The sequence below is a fragment of the Humulus lupulus genome, chromosome 6 (assembly GCF_963169125.1).
Source record: "Humulus lupulus chromosome 6, drHumLupu1.1, whole genome shotgun sequence".
NCBI classification, from domain to species: Eukaryota; Viridiplantae; Streptophyta; class Magnoliopsida; order Rosales; family Cannabaceae; genus Humulus; species Humulus lupulus.
In genome coordinates this window covers 45,127,950-45,140,482 of record NC_084798.1, presented here as the reverse complement: position 1 = coordinate 45,140,482, position 12,533 = coordinate 45,127,950, and positions in this window count along the sequence as shown.

The following is a 12,533-nucleotide window of genomic DNA, read 5'->3' as shown; positions in this document are numbered from 1 at the left end:
CTTCGATGGAGAGCCAAGGCACCCTGCAAGACCAAAAGATGATAAGGCAACTGCCTTAGAGGAAAAAACAAACATGTGATGCATAATGAGCAAGGAATACAAATGGCAAGGCCAACTTACCATGAGAGCCATCCCCAGTGAAGACCCCATCACGATCTCTGGGCTCCTTGTCTCGATCGCCCGTAGGTCCCTCTCGGCGGCATTGTATTAGTGTTCCACGGTGTAGCTCGTCGTCTCGTAGACCGTTCCCTGAAAGACATTGGGGATCTTCTCCAAAGCCCGAGGATTCACCGGAACCCGAACCTCGGAGGCTGTGGTCGACAAGGTCCCAAGGGGCACCTCCGTTTCCCGAGCAGGGTCAGGAACTCGCGGGGGAGGAGGAGGCATCTTCATTGCAGGAGGGGACGGAGGCACTTTCTCCTGAGCTGCTGGAGCCTGGTTTTTCCCCTTTGCAGGGGACTTAGAGGTACTCCCGATGGCCTTCTTCGCCAGCCGGAGCTTTTTAACCATGGGTTCGGAGGCCCCAGAGGAAGGGTTCCCTCCAGGGAACATAGCTCGCAGATCGTTGCTCCCAGGCTGAGACATATCCTCTGGCAAAACAAAGACAAAGCATTAATATACAATTGAAAATATTTATGCAAGACAACAAAAATAAAAGAGAAAACATATCTCAAGTATATATTGAAAGGGGTCCTACCCTCCGAGCTAGAGGAGGAATCTATGGTCACGACCACCAGCCCCGGAGCTGCAGCGGGGGAATCTAGGATAATGACTTCGCAGGATGGAAGAGGCTCTGGGTCCGAATCTGGCTCGGGACTAGACTCTTCTATGTACTTCCTAAGACCCGGAGCTACTATACCCTCCCGAAGGGAGGGCCACGACCGAAGATTGGTCCCATACTCCTCAAAAAAGACTGACCTAAAAGCTATGGTGTTATCTACGACTACAGTGCCCCTAGGGTGGCTACTTTTGTAATCCAGCATGAGCTGGTCGACGTATTGGAGTAAGGTTACGTCGCGGTCTGGGTCACTTCGATGGCGATGAACGAGTTGTCTGGGATTGAACCTAGCTAACTGAAGGTCTGCAGTGGCCCTATCTAAGTCCCTAAACATATAAGGATTACCTTGCCCGGATGGGCCGGCTGCTGCTCCGGACCAGGCCCTCTCCACGTCTGTTTCTTGGGCGACCTCCAACGCCCGCTTCCGCCGCACGAGGGGCACCTCGTCCTCCTCGTCCTCTTCTTCTCCCTCAGCCTCCTCCTCGGGGATGGGCCTCATCTTGCGAGCTGGAGGAAGGCCCCGCGATCTTCTCAAGGCCAGAGTCTGGCCTGGGGAGATTAGCTTGCACGCCAGCATCGTCTCGTCAGACACGAGCTGGCGATAGTCCTTTTCGCTGGGGGGCAGCCTCGCCAATGTTTCGTATTGAACCCCGAGGGTCACAGACTTGGCCGTTCTCATGAAAATGGTTGCATGATTGTTTCTAAGTCAGGAACTAATAAAGGAAGCTAATCAATAATTAACTTACGAGCTAAGAGTAAAGGGTACTTACGAGGGCGATTGAAATAGTGATGTTCGCAATTGCGAAACCCCTTGGACATGAAGAACTGGTCTTTAAAGTCATTGGGGTGGCTGGGCAACTCGATGACCGCAGTCGTGTTTGGAAAACGGGTCAGATAATAGTACCCGTGGCCTCGCCCCCTCTGCTCCGGGCTAGCCTTGAGGCAGAAAAAGTAAAGGATGTCCGCCGGCGTAGGGACCTCCCATTCCTGCTTCAGGAATAAGTATCTCAACCTCGCTAACAAATGATATGAGTAGGGGGAGCTGGAAAGGAGCCAGCTTCACGTAGTTGCGAAAATTCGCGAAGTACTGGTCCAGTGGAAGGAAGGCCCCAGCCTTGAAGTGCTCATCACTCCAGGCCGCGTATTCCTCATCGAGCGGCGCGCAGCTCCGCTTGCCTTCTAAGGGAGGTCGGGCATTTAGGGCGCCCCTCCCAATCTCAATATTATGGGAAAGGAATATCTTATTCACTTTCCCCTGGCTGGTGATCTTCGAGACGATCCTCTCGGCCTCGAAGAAAGCGTCGGGCCCCACCTCGAGCTCCTGCTCCACGGCTGGACCAAAATCGGGGATTGGAGAATCCGTGACCACCTCCTTTCCTTTGGCTTGCTGAGAAGACGAGCTGCTAGTAGTCTTCTTAGGGGCGTTCTTCTTTGGTTCCATCTGGTCGCCTAACGAACAAAAGAAGAAAATTTAGAAAGGGCGACCTAAGCATAAGAAAGAATCTGACGTGAAGTGTTTCCTTTACATGGGCTGAGGTAATCTCAGCCCATGGAGAGTGAGACCACGCGGTTCTATGAACACGCGCCTGTGCTCCCAACGAATCCCCGATTACTCGGAATCCATGTGTCAGGAGGGTCAGGATAAAAGTTTTCCTTGGAAGGAAAGTTTTAGTAGGCAAACAGTGCAAAACCGCTTGTGAAGCATGTCCCCTAAGCTACCTGGTTTTGCACCCTAAAAGCTAGTTATTTCAAACAGGCATACAAAATTTCTACCCATAAAATTTCCCCAGAAAGTGTACCCTTTGGGTCGTACTCCTAACTTGTTTTTTCTACGGTCGATGCCCTGGAATAAGAACCTACGCATATCGTACCCACAAAATCTAGCAGGATACTGCATGCGACTACAGAAACAATTTACCTAAGCAACAGTGAAAAGGAAATTTAAAGCATGAATAAGCGGAGAACTTACAGAATGTTTTACTGTGAGGAGGCTGAAAGGGTCGTCTGGGCTGGAGTCCTGTTGAAACTGCAAGTGCCAAAGCCTCAAAGGAGCTCTCGCGCCTGAACTTCTGGAACGCTGGGAACAGTAACCGGAAGAAAGGGAGGGTTTTTTGAGACTGAGAAGGAAGAAGAAAATAAGAAAATTTCCAAATGAACGGGTGGCCCATTCGTAGGGTGACCACCCCTTTTATATACGTAAGAGGCCAAGTGAGGAGGGGCGTTGGATTACCTTGATGTAGAATACGAGGATCTCTACTCAAAAGGCGAAACGACGCCCGGGTATAGGCTAGGAAATTTAATGCGGTTCTCAAAAGACGTACTGTCACCAACCACAATGCTCCACGTATTCGACGCTTGCGTAATGGGCAGAATGTGAAGAGTCCACAAGGAAGCCTAAAATCCCCCACTGTGGCCCCGGGTGACGTCGTGTGCCACGAGCAGGGGCTTGGGGGGAAAATGTACGCCCTAATTCTCCATGGGCTATTAGCGAGCTGAGGTGTGGCATAATTACATTAGCCACGTGGGTGCCACATGCCCGGAGCTGCTGACGCTAGCTCCCACCTCTTTCGCTCGAGGTAACCAAAGGCTTACTAAGGGTACCAAGGAGTCGGGTCAGAGGTATAGACACCGCGGGTTAAGAAGACATCCAACTCGAGGTACGAGCTTGAGTTGGAAGCTGTAACCCTTTATAAAGTCAACCACGCAATGTAAATGTGCATATATCAGACATCATGTGTCTGATATATCCCTGAATTCTCAGACACGAAGCATAAATGTGCGTGCTCAGGCACCCACGACTGGGTTGGGCCGCACGACCCATTATCCCCCTTACCTATTGATTAGACCACACTTCATTTGTCAAGTTTTAGGAATTAATCATGAATGTCACAGAAGTGACATGATGGGTAAGAAGGTCACGGGATGGCCCCCTTTTGCCAACCCCCAGGTGTCCTCTCCTATAAATATAGAGACCCTGGGAGTTACAAAGGGTTGGATTCGATTGTGTAAAGAAATACCCTGTAAATAATACCAGAAAACTAGCAATAATATTGGCTGGTGGAGTAGAAGGATTTTAACCTTTGAACCACCTAAAAAATTATTCGTATCACCATTTTATTTCAAGATCATTCATCTATTACGGTTCATTACTTAGCACTAATCCCGTTCTCTTATTCTATTAATTACCTGTTGGCGAAGAACTGCGTCAACAAAGATGGTTCAGAAGACTAATGAACTTATTGAGAAGATCCGAGCTCGAATGCTTGCTTCGCATAGCAGACAGAAAAGCTATGCTGACCCTAAGCGTAGGGACGTGGAGTTCCAGGTAGGGGACCACGTATTTCTGCGAGTTTCACCATTGCGAGGGGTGAGGAGATTAGGGAAAAAGGACAAGCTAAGCCCTAGATTCATAGGACCTTTAGAGATCCTAGAGAGGATCGGGCAATTAGCCTACATAATTGCTCTACCCCTGTCATTATCAGGAGTCCATGATGTGTTCCATATCTCAATGCTTCAGAAGTATGTATCAGATATGACCAATGTATTGGGATATGAGGATCTGGAGCTACAGATAGACTTATCGTACGAGGAGTGGCCAGTTCAGATCCTAGACAGAAAAGAAAAAGTCGTAAGGAACAAGACAATTCCTCTAGTCAAAGTCTTATGGAGGAATAGCAAGGCCGAGGAAGCAACCTAGGAGCTCAAGAAAATTTCGAGGACGAAATTTTTAGTAGGAGGGGATAGTTGTAACACCCCAAAAATGCTAATAAGGTTTAATTCCTTAATTAGCGTTCTAGGAGAGCATAATTGGATGTGTTTATGGGGTTAATTGATAATGTGAATATAAATGCATGTTTATGAGTATTAAATATGCATGTGGGCCGATTCTTGTTAATAAGGGTATATTTGTAATTTTGGCCTGTTGAGGGCATAAATGTGATTATATGTGTTAAATGATTGGAACCACATTATTATGTGGATATATTTGCAACATTCAGCTCGAGACGATCCTGGTAAGCGGATTAGCGAAATAGTCACATCAGGGTTTAATACCCGGCTCGGGGTGAGCCTAGGGGTATTCTGGGATCTTAGTGAATATCTGGGATTTATTGGTTACCGAATAAGTTTTTGGTAATTAGTTGGGCATATCGAGATTAATTAGGAATTTGTGGGACGACTCGAGGAATTAGCGGGAAACAAGGCAAATGACTATTTTTCCCTTAAGGGCAATGAAGGGGTTGAGTTATCTTTAGGGGCATTTTGGTCTTTAGGTTAAAGGATATGGTTAGATTAAGCTTCAGGAATAAGCCAGAATATATCATAACTCTCAACAGTCCCTCTCACTCTCATGTTCTCTCTCTCCCTATCTTGTGTCTTGAGGATTGTGGAGTTTTGAAAGAGAAGGCCTAGGAATTGAAGCATGGGGATTGAAGAATTAAAGCTAGGATTGGTTGAGGTGCAGCTTAGAGGTAGATTCATCATCAAGGAAAGGTTTTAAGTTGTGAATTTATGGTGGAATTTCGCTGTTAGTATAAGTGTTCTTAAGCTGTTAAGTTTCAAAGGGATCTTGTTGAATTCTGAGTTTCTAAGAGAATTTTAGTTAGAATTTTAGGTGCTTGTGTTGCTCTGAGTAGAGTATTGAGGTGTAGAGGCTCAATTTCTAGTTGTGATGCATGTTAGGTTATACTTTGATGAATTAGGTTGGACGAAAACATAGGAAAAGCCCCAGGATTTCTGGGTTCACAGGGGCGCGCTGCAACCTAGTTCTTGGGCATCGCAACAAGCATGACTCCAGAAGCCCTGGTGGGCTTGTTGTTTCGTAGGCACATCACGGCGTGTGTCCCTAGGAAGTTAGGGTTGGCGCCTCTGACTTGGAGGCGCGCCGCGACCCTTAGGGCCAGTTCACGGCCCGCCTAAGCAGCCTTGGCCAAATTGGGTTTTTGGGCTTAAGAACCTAAACCTAGGTCTTAGAGAAGGGTTCTACTACCTAGTTTGGTAGAATTCGCGGTCCTGGAGGCAGATACGTTATTTGTAAAGCATTCAATTGGATTAGATTTCAACAGTTATCCATTCGCTTGTGACTAGGGTTACTGTTAAGGCTCTGGATTGAGGATTGTGCTCGGGACCGCTCTACATCCTTCGCTCAGGACTCGAGGTAAGTAAAATGCACTCGAGTTGTGAATGGGGCTGAGATCCACTGTAAATGAACATATGTGAGATTATAAATGTATTTGTAATTGGAGATATCTGGATAGGCATGTTTGTTCATGCTGCTTTCAATTATGTGTTTCGCAATATGTTTATCAGTTATATTTAATGTGAACGTCTGGCCTAAGGGAGTCGTGACTGATGTTAAGCATGCAGAACATAGCTCAGCCTAAGTGAGCCTTGATCAGCTAAAAAACTAGAGGTATCGGCCTAAGGGGGCTGACACCTAACTAATTGTATTAAGATTGAATTATATGTTTGGATTAAAGTGTTTATTGTTTCCTAGATTACTGCTTGTATTCTTCTATTGATTTAATTGGTTGATCTAAGTTTGCAATGCATATACTGTTGTTATCTACGCTTGTTGAGTTTAGTTTTCTTGCTGATCCTTGGCTCACGGGTGCTACGTGGTGCAAGTAAAGGCAAGGGAAACTGGACCAGCCATGAGTTGGAGAGCTTTGCGGACGTTGTGTACATCGACAGTTGCTCGACCGCCATGGCCGAGAGATTTACACGAACTAGAGACAAACTTGTATTTTTTTCATTTAGGCTCCATGTAGTTGTATTTACTTTTGAGGGTTGTAACCGCCTTGCAAACATTATTTTTGGGACCCTGTGTATCAAACTCTTATTTGAATGAAAGTCAACAATTTTATGATAAAAATCTTTTAACCCTAACTTGTCAGTTGACTTTAGAAACATTTTTATGTCCAAACAAATTAGTTAGCAAGTCTTGCACTATTTAAAATACACCGTGTAATCGTCTTGGCTATACAGGGCATTACAATTACCTTTGATGTGCCTTGCCTCCGCTTCTTTCAACAATGGGATGAAGACTCAAATTTCTTCTAAACCCACTCTCTTATCAGAATCCAAACCTGTTTTAAAAATTCTTGAACATGTTTATAAGCTCTTATTAGAACAACCCCTTGTATCAACTAACCCATCTGACACTACATCAAAATACCCCTTTTGTGTCAGTCAAACGCGCCAGTCAACGATGTTGACTGATGCGGTTCTTTGGTGTGGTTGACTTAGATTGAGCATTTGTGTTAGTTGGCAAGTGACACAGAATAAAGGGAATTTGTGTCATTGAGTAGACTAATGCTATTATCGGAGCGTGTTTGTGGCAGTTTTTAACTGACACAAACGAGCTCATCTGTGTCAGTTTTGCACTGTAACAAATGACCTCATTTTGTGGCAGTTGCAACTGTCACAACTACTATTGTTTTTAATATTCAAAATAAATATTGGACAATCTAAAAAATGTATAATTATTTAATATTAATTATTTCCCTACATTTTATCTATTCCCCACACATTCTCTCTCTTTATCCCACACAAATCTCCCCCCCCCCCCCCCCTCCCCTCTCTCTTTCTCTATCAGTCACGCTATCTCTTTGAAACCTAGCCTCCCCTCTCAATATCTCAATCTCACCCTCTCTCTCTCAAGTTTTCCCTTTCTCCCTTTCTTTATTTGCCACATTCTCTCTATTTTTGTGTGCTTATGAAGGTCACGAGTGGTGGGGTCTAGGGTGGCTGGGCTCGCGGGGTTCACAAGGGTCGTGCTGGTCGCTGGCAGCTGGGCTCACAGGCACTGTTGAGGGCTGGGCCCGCGAAGATCTCGAATGGCTAGGCTCGTGGGGGTCGTTTGGCTGGGTACGCACGAAGGATGGGGTCACAGGGCTGGGTGCGCGCGGGGGCTGGGGTCGCCGTGGGGTTGGGCTCGATAGTTGGGTTCGGTAGCACACCAATTTTTTTTTTATTAATTTTGCGCTTTGTTTATTTGATAATTGTTAAGTGCTACAAATTATTTTAATTGTTTGCATTGTTTGGAAGGAACATATGTGAATTTCATTGTTAGTTGTTTTATTTATTTATTAATTTCATTGTTAGGCTAGTTTTTCTCTAGGGTTAGATAAAAAGGGAAGAAAGAAAGAAAAGAGCCATTTTTCTCTTGGTACCGTCGGCTAGGAGGAGAGGGAGAGAGGGGCTGTGTGAGAGGTTAGAGAGAGAGAGAGAGAGAAAGGGCGTGAAGGCTAGGGAGAGAAGGAGAAAGAGAAGAAGGTGACTTTAACTAGGATTGTGTTCTTGTTCTTCTTTGTGATTTAATTCTCTACCCCTTTTTCTTTTTCAATTTTTCTTGATGCTAAGACTTTTGTTTCTTGGTTGTTGTTGTTTCTTCTCTTTGTGTGGGTTCGAAAAAAACCCTAGGGTGGCCAAGGTTATTGTGCTCTTGTGTTCTTGAACACAATCAAGGAAGGTAATAGAAATTTTCTCCAATCTCTTGTTGTTTGGGTGATTATAATCTCTTGGGTCATGTTTTGGTTTTTTTTTCATAAATAGGATTATAATATATGGAAATCTCAATGTTTGGTCATTTTGATGAGGTTGTTATGTTTTGGTTTTGGTGGAATTTTTCTAGATTTCTTGAAGGGCATATGCGAATGGTAGTGATTGTTTTATGTCACATGAAGAGTATATGGTTTGTTATTAAGACCCATGAGAATGTTTGGGAGATTGTGTGTTTGATGAGATTTATGTGAAGAATGTGATTTTATGTTTATGTTGCTATGATCATTTTGAAAAAAATGGTTTATGTAAAGGCATGCAAAGGTGATGATAGATACATGCTAGATTTCATGTGAATGTAAATGAGGATTTTGATATTTTATTTTATGTTCAAGAGGGTTTCGGCCTAGGGAAGATTTTTGATGCATGTTGCTCAATTTATTTCATGTCACCTACACTCATTAGAAATATGTTAGGTCATTTGGTTAATTGGAAATTTGTCTTAAGTTATTTATAAATGATGATTTGATGATACATGAAGGTTATGGTTTGAGCATTTCTTTAAAAGCATGATTTAAAGATGAATTTCATGTTAATTATGCTTGTTGATTATTATTTTTTATTTTTTTTGTAATTGGTGAATATGATGATGAAACAACTTTTGATATGCCCAAGTAATGTCAAAATATGATGAATGAGTTTATGTTAACAAAGAAACATTTTTTTTATTTCACATATAAATGGTGTTTTTATCAAATTAACAAATGCAAATTTTTTTGTATATTTTATGAAGAAAATATGGTTTTTAATCCAAGTTTGTGTTTTTGAATGATTTAATGGTTGCTGGAATTTTTGATTAAAAATAAGAATTGTCTTTTAAATGAGATAAATAATGTTGGTGCATTAAATAAATTATACCCTAAGTTATGTATATACAAATGTGATATTTTTAAATGTAAATATGAATTTTTTTTCACAATTTTATTTAGGTGCAATTTTTTTTAAAATGAGAAAATATTTTGGTTTAAATTCACTAATGATTTTTGTTGACGCCGTTTTCGTCAACTTAAAATGTAGAGCACGTAAACAATAAAACTATGGCAAAGATGAATAATATAATAGAACAATGGGGATTTTTTACGTGGTTCAGCAGTTAACTCTGCCTAGTCCACGAGTATTTTTTATTCGGACTTTAGAGTTTTCTGGAAATCCTTCAGGGAGGAATTCTCCAGAATTTCTCTCCAGATTACAAAAATTCCGTCCCTTACAAAGGTACATGACATATCTATTTATAGAGGAGATCTCAGAATCCAATCCCACACGTTTCGGGAAGTTATTCTGTAAATTAATAACTATAATTACTTTAAAGTTCGTAACTCCCATATACAAGGAAACGTCCCCTGAAGACCAGGGGGCGTATAACCGACTAGTTAATATCCCTTTATTGTAGGGAAGTTACAACAATTTATATCTCTTGAATGCATGGACTGCGTCTCCTCAGATGACTCACTAAGCCGTTCGAGGTTAGCAATCAGCATCATGTCAGTCTAGGTCTCTGAGTAAATTATGAGCTGGCCACCTTACCCCAAGACCAGCTCGGAGCAGGTGAATACCACCGGGGCCATTATATTCCAAGATTATACCCTTGCCGAGCTCGGGCTACTTGATCTGAAGACACCCGACAATGGATATACTCCGACGCTACGTCTTTCGAGCTTAGATATCATTCCGAGGTTACATATCTTCGAGGTTGCCACCTTGCTTCGAGGGTTTGGCACCTGGATCACGAACATGCACTTTAGATATCACGAGCTCACACCTGACAAATCCAGCTTTCGAGGTCACAATCTCAAGTCTCGAAATCTGGGCGTAACAATTTTTATACAAAATAAATAGTTGCTGAAACTTTGAGTTATTAAGCCAAGAAAATTATTTTGTTTAAAATTAATGAGTCTTACACCTAAATAATTTAAATCTTAAATAATATAAGTGAAAATAAATTTTTCCCACAATTTAAATTATAAATTTTCACATTTAAACATGTAGATTTTTTTTTATTGATTTATAAAAGTTATTTTCTAAAGGAAACAAGAAATTTATTAAGTAATTCTAAATGGCTACAAATTTTTTTATTTTCTATGCTATTTAAAATAATAAATGGAATTATTATTTTAAGAGAAATTAGAAAAGGCTAAATGAATTATTTTATAAAGTAAATTTAATGTATTAAATTGTTTAATCAAACTTTGGGATTTAAAGAAACAATTAATGGTAATTGAATTATGTTGCTAAATTTTGTTTGAAGATGCAAGAAATAATCATGTAGGAATTATCGTTTTAAAACGTTAAATTTTAATAACGCTCCCACGTATGCATGTCGCATGCAAATGCATTTTTACATTCAAATATATGCCTATTGTTCAGACATATAATTTTTACTTTGTAACCATGAAGGGTTAATATGTGAAAATGTGTATTTTGGAATTATTGGGAAACTTGTACCACGTGTGCGTGGCCCACGCACACGTGGGGTATATGTGTTGGGCATGAGTATTGATATGGAATTCTAAGAGATGACGTTTGATTATGATTATAGGTTTGTTGTGAAGTTTTCTCATTTTTGTTTTGTTAGGACCTGAGGTAAGGAAGTTAGATAGAATTTCTATGTTATGCTATGAAATGGTAAGATTTGCTTGTTATGAGGAAAATGATGTGTTATGGATGATGATAGACCATGTAATATGAAAAATGGAGTTCTGTCTTGAAATGTTATGATGAGTATGATGCAACATGTGTTTCCTTTGTTTTGATGTGAAATGGATTACATTTGTTTGTATGATGTATGAAAAGTAAATGCTTGCTAGTGTGCTAAATGCGACACAACAAAGGAGTTACTAAGGATATGACATAACTCATAGAGCGGACGTACCGAGGTTATTCGAGGACCTAAGATCTTGTTTACCTCATAGAGGAGGTCTTATGAAATTAATATGATATAATTATGGTATGATATGATATGCTATGAGTTTTACGATACAAATATGTTCTTCTTTTGTTTCCTTGAATATTGTTGTATTTGTTTGTACTTCCTTACTGGAATTTTAGCTCACCCCCTTACTTTCCCCATTTCAGGTAATAAATAGGGTTTCCCTCTAGCACGCGCTGTGATGTGGGAAGTTCCAACGTCTGGGTGTGTATGGCATGGATGTATCCTATGAACAATTAAACGATCAACATAAGCGCCAAGTTTCAAAGAATCATGTTATGGACTTTAGTTTTAAACTTATGAGCGGGACATAAATTTTTATTTTCTTTAAACATTGCATAAGAATACTTTATTTTTATTTTAAACTATTGGGCCCAACTTGCCTGTTTTATCAAGTCCCCGCTGAATTTTTATCTGTTAAGTGGTATTTCTAATTATTTATGAGATAAGAGACATTCTTGCAAAGTAATAGAATGGGGTGCTTTACTAATTGTATCAGAGACGGTCGTTCAGGTTTCCAAGGTCTCTCCCTATACATGCTAAACACAGGAAAATCTCACCTCACTATGTCATAAGTACTTGTTTTAATTGTTATTTGTTATTTGTTTTATCTGTTTTTAATTATTAGTTGTGTGACTGTAGTGTAGAAAGTATGCCTCTAGTAATTAGAACATCTAGAAAGAAACTTCTCGAAGAGATCAAGGGGATCTCAAGGGTTCATATAGATGATGTAAACGACGTAGATGAGTGGATATCAACTCCTCGAAAGATGTTTGTTGTGAATAAATGTATTTAATGGATGAGATGCATCATAGGAAATCACAAGTATGACACTATCAAGTTTCAAGTAAATCGAAGAATAGAATACGACAATGATAATATAACCGGACACTATCAAGATCACATGACACATAAGCTTTATGATGTGGTCATTAATGAAGACATAGGTTAGAGAGTTTACTCCACGACATTGTCTTGCGAGGTGATGTTGTTAACTAGATAGATACGTGCAGCCACTAAGGAGTCTTCAGCAGAGGAGCATACATAGTGGACACGCCACAACATTTGGTAGCAAACATTAGCAAAACCTCGACGGAGTAAATGGAGACTAAGGAGGCAGAGAGGCAAGTAAATCCATGATAACTTAGTTCAACATAGAGGACAATGACAAGCTACGAACCGATGCAACAATGAGGATAAGTAATAAGTTTCGACATGACAAATAAGACAAAGGCTAATAGTACAAGCTAAGGATTTCCAGGGATGACA